Source organism: Vipera ursinii (assembly GCF_947247035.1).
Source record: "Vipera ursinii genome assembly, chromosome: 1".
NCBI classification, from domain to species: Eukaryota; Metazoa; Chordata; class Lepidosauria; order Squamata; family Viperidae; genus Vipera; species Vipera ursinii.
This window is the reverse complement of record NC_139512.1, coordinates 235,195,431-235,205,702: the sequence shown is the minus strand read 5'-3', so window position 1 is coordinate 235,205,702 and position 10,272 is coordinate 235,195,431.

Sequence of the window (10,272 nt, the reverse complement as noted above, 5' to 3'; positions counted from 1 at the left end):
TCTCTCTCTCTCTCTCTCTCTCCGTGTGTGTGTGTGTGTGTGTGTATTCTTAATAATTTTAAGATAGGGAGGAGAACGATAAAAAAGGGACTGTAAGACCAGATTGCAAGGGAAGCAATGCGAGACAGTCAGAACAATCACGATTGGCTAGAGCAAGGTCCATCACATGGCCAATGAGCAGAGCGCGGAAACAAACAGGCTTACCAATGGTCTTTCAAACCTTCAATGCTTTGTCTGATGATGCTGGCAGAGGACCAGTGAAAGCTTAGATTAGGTAGATATGCTTTAAACTGTTACTTTTTATTGCTTATTATGATCTTTTAGCAATAAACTACTGTTTTTTTATCCATCCCGGTGTTCGAAGATTTTATACTTTAATATATATATATATTCATTCTGTCAGGAGCATACGATTCTCACCCATACTATGAAGCTGGCAAGGTTGAAATGTTGAATGACTGAGCCGAGGAATTGAATCTTCACTGAAAATAAGTCTGACTCTGTCTGCTTTCTAATTCTACCACAAGAATATCCCATCCACCAGTTTCCAAATGTATGATTTAATATCTCAACCTGTAATTCAAGGCCATCCCATATCTTGTAGCAGCCAATGCAAGACAGAAAGCCAAGCAAATATAACTTTGAAAGGCGTTATCTATGGGTTGTCATAGCTGGGATACATGTAAGTCATCAGCCAGCCAGCACTTAAAACTTTGTTGGAGATAATCTGTCTGTGTGGTTGCTAAGAGTCAGTACCAATTTGTGATGGCACATCATCAGAATTTAAGACTTAGAAAGTTCAACGAGTCTGTAACTTGCCTTATAACTTGAGCTTTGGGGTCAAGCAAAAGAAAGGCATAGCCAAAAAAGTTGCCCATAACAGTCCATGATTTGGGGATGAGAGAATTCCACAAGCTGGTGCAAATGCAACAAGAGCAATAGGAACTAAGACCTAGAGTTGCTTTCAACAGAGGGCTGGGGCCTCTTAAATAGACCCAGTGGTGGGATTCAGCCAGTTCGCACCAGTTCAGCAGAACCGGTAACTAATTTTTTGTTGCCCAGGTCAGAATGGACTTCCGGAAGCCACACAGAGAACCAGTTATTCACATATTTGAATCCCACCACTGAATAGACCCATTTGCTGCCATGGTTTGATTAGAAGTACTGCTGATCTTTCAAGAAGTGTTGATTGCTTTGTGACTCCCAGTGTGTTCTTGCGCTAGAATCTGACTCCTCATTATACAAATCAAGTCTCACCAGCTCAGATTCATCAATTTTACACTGCCACAGCTTTCTGATTGTCTACTGGCTGGGGGAGATTGGTGGTCTGCCCGTTATGACTCAAGGGGTAGAATTAGAGTCCAGAAAAGAAGAGATGCCAATGGGTGGGACCAAGAGGAAACTCTGATGCATCTCCTGTGTTCCTGAGTCCTACTGGGTCTCTTTTCTGCCAGCAAGGTCATCTCTCTAGCACAGGGGTATCAAACTCAATTTCATTGAGGGCTGCATCAGCTTTGCAGTTGCCCTCGGGGCCGTGTGGGTATGGCCTGGGTGGGCGTGGCTAGATGCATATGGCCTACTGGGTGGGCATGGCCAGCTCTACATCGTTCGCATCAAGGGTGCCTATGGGGGCCTGGGCAGGAGTGGGACAGATCTGAGGGTCTCTGGCAGGAGGAGGGTCTCTGGGCCAGGGCCAGGGTAGTGGGGTCCATTCCCTCACTGTTTCCAGGATGGCTTCGCGAGCCACATGAAACCACTTCGTGGGCCGGATCTGGCCCCCGGGCCTTGTGTTTGACATGTCTGCTCTAGCAAATGTGAATGCTAGGTGATATGAAGGATGGTAAGACTGGCTTTGGGGATAAGGAAGAAATGAAGGAGCTACTAAGAGGCAGGAGATGGATGGGGACAGTCATAAAAGGTCACAGAGTCCTGAGACAAAGGAAAGATGTCCCCACCTTAATTTTGTTAATATAAGGCAAGCAGAACAAAATTTGTTCAAGAGTCTGTTATTCTAAGAGCATTCCTACAATCCCTGCTTTTTTGACCTGGGCTGACTCAAGGGGCTGACATTGACCCAGAAAGTTTTGTGTTACTAGGAAGTCACCTTTCTACATAAACAGTAGTAGTTTAGCCAATAGTTGAGGCTGCGAAAAATAAATGTAATGAAGCATTTCACAAAATAATAATAACCCAAATCATCATCAGCAAGAACTGGACTCAAGCCAAACTGGACAATTTTAATTGGAAAACAAGGAAATTAATGATTATCCATCATGCACTACATCTGAAGTGACACTTTCAGATCATACACACCAGAAACAGAGGTGGTAGAGAACTATTGCAGACAAAACAAACTGTGGGAGAAGAAAAACATAGAATCATTACCTCAGGAAAAATAAATAGAGTCTGTTTTTGGAAAATTATAAAGAAAAACTCCTAAAAAACAACAAAAACTAAATTAAAATACAAGAATGATGTAATTCAAAGTAGGGTAATACCAATAAAAGCAAACAACTCCATAATCAGCATACACAGGATATTGAAGAAAAAGCACAACATCTAACAAGATTATGTTTGAAATCTGGAACGCTTACAAAAGAAATTGGAGAAAAAAAATCATGGCTACTCAGAAACAAGTCCTGCAAACCAATGCCACCAAAGCCAAAACTGAATACATTTCTGACATTGCCAAATGCCAAGCTTGTAGAACTAAGAGTGAAGCTGTAGATCATCTTATTAATCCGTAATAAAATTACAGGGTTGCAAAAACTGTCCATTGAAATTTAGGTGGAACATTTGGCATTACTGTTTGCCAAAACCACCGGTAAGATGTGGCTGAAAAAGTTTTGCAAAATGCAATCAAAATGTTACGGGATTTCTAAACTCAAGTAGGTAGGCACTTAGAACATAATGCGACAGAAATGGCTGTTATAGAAAACAAAAAAGTTGGGCCATTGATATGCAGCCATGAAGAGCACCAAAATGATGAAAAACAGCTGGAGAAAATAGCAAAATATCATGATCCACAAATAGAGAGAGAGAGAGATTTTAGAGGGAAATGTCAATTCTCATAGTGATTGTACACCAATGAAAGGTAACAGATTTGCTTCTTCTGAAATGCTATTTTGCTAAGGATGAGCGTGCCTTAGAGTCAGTGCCAAATGACTGGCCTCTGCATCCCAGCACATCATGAAGCAACCAACAATCTGGCTGATGAGATTACACAAAGTGGTAAGTTGGCTACCCTGGCAGCCAATGTAATTTTTCCCCCACACGCTGGAGAAGTGGAGAGTAAACAAGATGAGGCAGATGAACAAGAGAACAAGCCTGTGGAATCATGGAAAGAAAAATTGCCCTGAAGCAAAAAAAAAAAAAAAAAAAGGCTACATGTGACTGTCAGGGTCATAGTTTTTTTCTCTGTAATGGCTCTGATTGATAGATGTATAATTTAGGCACATAAGACGCTAGAGAAAAGAAAAGTTTCAACTCTGTAGAATCGCCTACAATTTGGAAGGAAGGAAGGAAGGAAGGAAGGAAGGAAGGAAGGAAAAGGGGGGGCCGTGGGGTTTTTTCTAGGTTTGGCAGAAGGTACTGCTGGAGTACAAGGGACGCGGTGGCTCAGTGGGTTAGGACGCTGAGCTTGTCGATCTGAAGGTCGGCAGTTTGGCGGGTCGAATCCCGAGTGCCGCGTGACAGAGTGAGCGCCTGTTACTCGTCCCAGCTTCTGCCAACCTAGCAGTTCGAAAGCACGTAAAAAATGCAAGTAGAAAAATAGGGACCACTACGGTGGGAAGGTAACAGCGTTCCGTGCGCCTTTGGCGTCTAGTCATACCGGCCACATGACCATGGAGACGTCCTCGGACAAGCGCTGGCTCTTCGGCTTTGAAACGGAGATGAGCACCGGCCCCTAGAGTCGGAAACGACTAGCACGCATGTGCGGGGGAACCTTTACCTTTACCTTTACCTTTACTGCTGGAGTGCGAGACAACCAGATGTGGAGTAGAGGAGGCAGGGGCTGGGAGTGCCAAGAGCCAGATGATCTATGTCTTAATCAGGCAAGTTTATTTTTAATTGTGAACAAAAGAAAAATTAATTATAAGCTTAAAAATTTAAAGAATTTGAAAGAAATAGCAAAAAGCCAAACAAGATTTTGATCTAAGAAAGTTATAAATGGATTAATATTAATGTTTACTGTGTAAGATTTTGGAAAATAAAGAATGATTTGAAAAAGGATGCTTTACTGGATATACAAAAGAAATTGGATGACATTTTTAAAAATAAAGGGGAAATACAAATGATAAATCAAGAGAATGACCTGGAATATGTTTTCTTCTTGATCCTACAAAAAAGGGTTGTTAAAGCATTGGGGAAAAAACCTGTGTTGAAATAACAAAGAATTGAAATCAAATCCTACAACAATATTTGATTAAATTAAAAATTAAGACAATTTAAAGTTATAAAAGGAATAAAAAGTTAGTTTATTTGATGATGGTTAAAATACTTTATTCTTTCATTTATTCTAAGTTTCATTTGTATTCATTTTACTAATGTAATTAACATTCTTAATAAAAACATATTAAAAAATATGAGTATTGACAAAGTTGTTTCAGTACAGATCTTAGAAATGATATTGATAAAGTGCCTTGGGGCAGAATATAGAGCCATGCTAACAACTGTAACTGAAATGGTTGTAAAAAAACTTGAGTCCATCATATAAAAGGCATGGGACAAAGATGCCAGCTAAAATCAATATTACTCTATTTGAATAGCGAGGAAGCTCATCAATCAAAATGTCAAGAAGGCATAAGAACCCACAAAGAAACTAATGGGAAACATCCCTAAGTTTTTTTTAAAAAGCAAACATTATTAAGGATTGTGAAGCCAGAGGGGAAGATAAACCTCAAGAAACTGGCAAATATTCTTGACAGAGAAAGTGAGTCTGAAAAAGGCCACCACAGTTGTGGGAATAAGGATGCTGAGAGACCAATCAGCAGTCTTAAAAGTCAAGACCTGATCCAGAGGTCCCAGAGTGATTAAAAAGATAGACACCTGCAATTAGTAATATCTTGAGAGGGCAATACATTAGAGAGCAGCCTTGAAAGAATCACAAAAAAACCTTGAAAAATTCATTACATAGCCCTAATGTGGCTCTTGCCAATTACAGTGCTTTCTGCTCTTTACAGAAGGCAATACTTTTGTTTAACATTCACAACTTGTCACAAATAAGCTAGGGTTATTTAATTTTTTGAAGCCAAGCAGCTATCCAACTTGACCCCAAAGTTCATTTCCTCCACCTTATCAATTCTTTGTCCTCATTGGCTTTCTCCTTCAGGAACAAAACCACAGCAGATTATCTTCTTCATAAAATAGTCAAAACTGTACAACAGTAACACTTCCTTCACATAAAGTTACTAAGAGCTGTATTTGCTCTTTAAAATATCTTATTGCTTTTTCCTACCCCCACCCCCAAAATGCTATTTACACATGCCGTCCTTCAAATCTATAGTGTCACCGAATGGACATCCAAAGCAAGCAAGGATGTCAGACATTTGCTAAAGGTAAAGCAACTTGCGACCTCTTGCAAGGTTAGGAGTTTTCCCCTCCAGTGATTCTCCTGTTGTTCAAGATAACTCCCAAAATACACTCAGAAGGAATGTTGAAAATGCTGACTCTACTACTCAAATAGCAGGTGCATCCCAAACATTTTTCATCTTGCTATGGGTTCTGCCCATTCTCTAAAAGAAACAGGAAGGATTGCAGGTTTCTCAAAAATTTGCTAACCCTTCTTCCATTCCTACTCTTCATGTATCTCTATGGAAACTGCTGCTGTAGCAGACTCCCGTAATATGAAGAATATGAAGCAGGATTTTAGATGTGATTAATAGATCTGATCAACATTTCATTCAGTTTCTAATACAATTATTTGGACAATTGTAGGCTGGGAAAACAGCAGGATAGAAACATGTAAACATTTGCCTATAAAGCATTTAAATCGTTTATTTTAACTTCAATTTGGGCAACCCAAATCCAACATGACATTTGCAGAGGGTCAAATTATATTGAGAAATGAAAAGAGGATTGAGTTTATTATAAATCTGCTGTTTCCCTGTTATATTGATTTCTATGTTAGGAAACCGTTTGTTTTCTATGTTAACCCGATAAGGCAGACCAAGGATTATAACTATCCAGTCAGAAAAGGAGATGAATAATCATCTCCCTGAACTTATCTTTCCTGACTCAGTCATTGTGGTCCTGGATAATCTAAACAGGGATTTGTGCAACCTGAAAAAAACAAGAAATTTGTCGGAGAAGTACTAGATAAATATCCAACATCAGATAACAGCAGGAAGTGCTACTCTGCCAACTTAACTTCTATAGACTCAGCAGCAAGGGTGTTTTCTAGGTGTTTTGCAAGTGTCCCTTGGCTCTAGCCTGAGCTGCTGTGGAGCCTTTTGGCATCTCCTAGTTTCAGCCTAGGGACGCGGTGGCTCAGTGGGTTAGGACGCTGAGCTTGTCGATCGGAAGGTCGGCAGTTTGGCGGGTCGAATCCCGAGTGCCGCGTAACAGAGTGAGCGCCTGTTACTCGTCCCAGCTTCTGCCAACCTAGCAGTTCGAAAGCACGTAAAAATGCAAGTAGAAAAATAGGGACCACTACGGTGGGAAGGTAACAGCGTTCCGTGCGCCTTTGGCGTCTAGTCATGCCGGCCACATGACCACGGAGATGTCCTCGGACAAGCGCTGGCTCTTCGGCTTTGAAACGGAGATGAGCACCGGCCCCTAGAGTCGGAAACGACTAGCATGCATGTGCGAGGGAAACTTTACCTTTACCTTAGTTTCAGCCTGAAGCAGAAGAAGTTTATTTGTTGTTGCTGTTCTTTAGAGGTTAGCATGGCTTCAGGGCTCTGCCTCTGTGCTCAGTTTGCGACTGCTTGCACAAACAAACCACTTCTACTTATTCTGTGCCTCCATTTGCCCACTATTTACAAGCTCTAGTTCAGACATGTCAAACACAAGGCCCGGGGGCCGGATGCGGCCCACGAAGTGGTTTCATGTGGCCCGCGAAGCCATCCTGGAAACAGTGAGGGAACGGCCCCCACTGCCTTGGCCCTGGCCCAGAGATCCTCCTTCTGCCAGAGACACTCAGATCTGTCCCACTCCTGCCCAGGCCCCCATAGGCACCCTTGATGGGAACGATGTAGAGCTGGCCACGCCCACCCAGTAGGCCATACGCACTCTAGCCACACCCACCCAGTAGGCCATGCCCACCTTAGCCATACCCACCTGGCCCCCTGAGGGCAACCGCAATGCTGATTCAGCCCTCAATGAAATTGAGTTTGACACCCCTGCTCTAGTTCCACCCATCCGTTAAACTAGATTCTCCCTGGGAATCTTGTGTTTTGTTCTCATTTGCGATTTGTGCTTGCGGAATTCTCCTTTCTCATTTTCTCCAACACACACACACTTGCAGTGGGCAAGTTTCATTATCTCGATATCCACTGAAAGTCTGAGTCTGCCAAGTGAGATGTCCAACTCATTTTTGTCCTCTCTTGGTGATAATTTGTCAGAAAGTGGAAGAAAGAAAGAAGGGGGAGGCTGGTGTCTGCCATCCTGAATTAACCCTCATCATCAAGGATGGGGTTGGTTGAAAAATACCTTCTCGGCATCTTGGGGATGGTGGAGGAAGTTTTGTCCTTGAATTCATGATATCAGTGGAGAAAGTGAGGAGAGGCATACAGAAGAACAGCTTCTGACCTATTCCAAAGGCAGATGGGTCAGATCCAGTGGTTTGGAAAGAACCCAACCAGGAAGAGTGGGAAGCCCTATTAACATGCTGAAGGTGCAGTTTGCAAAAAAAAATTTCACAAGAAAGAAAAGGGGGAAGAAATTGAAAGAGGCCACTGGGGGTGCAGGCAAAACTTTCGGAAATGCGAAAGAGTAAAAAGGAGATGTTCAGATTACAGGAATGAGAGGAGCGTGATCAAGAATGTGTGGTGGTCTCCATGAAACTACAGAAATTGAGAGACTAGCCCTGAAAAAAAAGCTGAGGCTTACAAGAGATAAAACAGTGGAAAAAAAGGTACTTCGGACATGTTGGAAGAAAAAGGAAGGCCGGAGAGGATATGGTGAGTTGATAATGAGTGGTGGGAAGGAACATTTATTAACACTGATTTTGAATGTTTTCTCTCAAAAGAGAAATGTAGCCCTAGCTCAGGGGTCAGCAACCTGAAACAGTGAAAGAGCCACTCGGAACTGGTTCCCTCACAAAAGGAAAAACTGGGAGCCGCAAAAAATGTGTGCATATGCGCGCATGCGCAGAACAGGGTTTGACTGAAGAGTGGAGCCAAGGCGAGATATGCACCTACCCTGTATATTTGAATTGATTGGTTGAACTTTTTAGTCCCACTTTTTTTTTGGACTGCATATGGCAGAGGACTAGGAGCTGCAGGAGATGGCTGAAAGAGCCGCATGTGGCTCCGGAGCCGCAGGTTGCAGACCTGTGCCCTAGCTAGTCAGCATCATGCTATTATGGGTAGGGAAAGGGAAGTGGCTGCAGCTTAAATTAGGCAAGGAGAGAACATTGCTATTTTAACTGAATTCATATCTCCAATGATACATGGAGCGGTCCCCAATCTCTCCTGGTTGGTGGCCCGGCCTGGCGTGGGGTGTGTGTGTCGTGTTTCAGTGGCAGGCACACAGGCTCACGCACAGCTCCATTTCTACAAGGGGTGGATGCAGGCACCCTCCACTTTCACGAATGGAGTTTCACATGAGTGTAGGGTGTTTGTGCTCATGCACAAAGCTCCACTCACACGAGCGGCACACACTTGCACTCACCCATGAAGCTCTACTTGCGTGAGTCGAGGGTGCTCGCCCATGAAGCTAGCCATTTGTACAAATGGAGCTTCATGGGCAAGCCAAGCACCCACTGGTTGCACGAGTGGAGCTTCATGCGCAAGCGACCTCCACTCGCACAAGTGAAGCTTCACATGCAGTGATGCAAGTGGTGCTTTATGCATGCCACTTGTCCGCTGCTTGTGCGAGTGGAGCTTCACATGCACACACCCATCTCTCACGCGGCCCGGTTTCGAACAGGCTGTGACCCAGTAGTGGGTTGCACACCAGGGGTTGGGGACCCCTGGCCTAAAGTACTGAAGGATCTAAGCAAAAATGTTAGGCTCTAAAAAACCAAAACATGCAGAATTATTTCTAAATAGTCTTTATTGTTCCTCACATATGGACAGAAATCGTGCCCAACTAAGCTACTTGCATCATTAAAGATGTATACTGAGAATTTCTAGGGAGGAGCTGACTTGATCCTCTTCCTTTATCTAAGTTGTGCTGTGTCTAATTCCTCTGGAATACACCCCGTTCTGGGAATCCAGACTACATTCCACCACAAAAGGTGACTGCAGAATGGCTCTTGATAATCTTTGAGAGCTGCTGGAGGACTGGCAAGGTCCTAGAAAATTATAGAAGAGCAAATCTTGTCCCCATCTTCAAGAAGGGGAAGAAGGAGGATCAAGGAAATTATAAACCTATCAACCTGGTTTCCATACTGGAAGAACAGATTATCAGTCAATGAGTTTGTGAACCTTTGGATAAGCATGCTCTAAAACAAGCCCCAGTATGGGTTTGTCATAAAGAAATTATACCTGACTGTTCTTATCTCTTTAATAATTATCTTAGTAAACCAAGGTAATGCATCACTCCCATGGATCTCAGAAAAGAAAATGTCTCACAATTTTCTCCTTAAGAAATGGTAAATATGGGCTATATGATATGAATGTTAGGCAGACTCATGATGGACTGCATTTAAAGAAGACTCATTAATAGTTTTACTGCAGCTTGAAGAGAATTATTGAGTGGAGGGCTCTATGTGCTCTTCACCTTTTCTATCAGTGGCTTGGAGAAGAGGATTGAGGGAATGCTTACCAAGTTTGCAGATGACACAATGCAGAAAAGAGAGAGAGAATATTCAAAAAGATACAGAGAGACTTAAGCAATGGATTGAAATAAATGTGCTGTGTCTTAGCAATAGTCTATGTAAAAGGGACCTGGAGATTCTTGCAAACCACAAGTTAAACATAAGCCACAAGTATGATGCAGCTGTTGGAAAAATAAATGCGGCATTGGGTGCATTTACAGGACCAGAGTCAAGATCATGAGAAATAATTGTTCCATTCTACTCTTCCCTGCTGCATCCAGTTCTGGGCACCAGAATTAAAAAAAATATAGTGATAAATTGGAGGAACTTCTGTAGCAACTTAGAAT